This window comes from Tenrec ecaudatus, chromosome 2 (assembly GCF_050624435.1).
Source record: "Tenrec ecaudatus isolate mTenEca1 chromosome 2, mTenEca1.hap1, whole genome shotgun sequence".
Lineage (NCBI taxonomy): Eukaryota > Metazoa > Chordata > Mammalia > Afrosoricida > Tenrecidae > Tenrec > Tenrec ecaudatus.
The window spans coordinates 292,682,609-292,683,616 of NC_134531.1; positions in this window are offsets into that span (position 1 = coordinate 292,682,609).

Here is a 1,008-nt window from a genome sequence, read left to right on the forward strand (position 1 = left end):
AGGCAGGGTTTCGTTCTATTGTACGTGGGGTCACTGTGGGTTGGAACAGACTTGGCAGCACTTAACAACCACAACAATTCTAACAGTATATTCAAGTAATCTAAGGCATTTTAGAATTTGTGTCCTAAATTTCTTCCAATTGCTAGTTATTACCATTTGTAGAGCCGCATGTATATTTCTATGCATATGTTCCACAAGATCACTTCTTCAAACCAATACCTGTACTAATTTCCTAGGGCTTTTATAACAAATCACAACAAATAGGTGGCTTATCAGAACATAAACTTAATTTTTAACAGTGTTGGGTGCTAAAAGTCTTGTCCAAAGTCCTGGCAAAGGTGGTTCCTTTTAGAGGCTCTGCAGGAGAATCTGCTGTATTTCTTTGTCCTAACTTTTAATCCTGGGCATCCATTTGCTTACAATTGAAATATTATAATACCTGTCATTATTGCCACCTGGATTCTTCCCGGTGTGTCTCTTCACAGGCTTTCTTTCCCTCATGTGTGCTTGTCCCTCTTGAAATATAAACAATAGCCATTGGTTTAAGACCTAGGAAAATCCAATATGACCTAATTTTCTCTTGATCACATATATAAAAATCCTATTTTCAAATAAGATCACATCCACATAAATTACAGGATGCACTATCCAACCTAGAAAACTTTTATTGATTAAAATACATATTGCTATAATTTTTCATTCTCAATTTAGCAATTATGATTTTCCCTTTTTTAATAGAACCTGGTCTTGTTTTGTAGATATTATATACTTTCATCTCTCTTGGGATATTAATTGGTAAAAAAATTTATATTATCTAAATATGATTGATATGATTTTGTTTATTGATATCTTTGTTACTGTTGTAGCTTTCTTTTATTGTTTTCGCTTTCTGCTTATTTGTAATGTGATAATATGTGAAATGTTTGTTGATAAATAAATGAGAGTGAAAATGCTACTTATTAACTATAACTTAGGTGAAGGGATTTTCCATGGGAAGGATTCAATTTT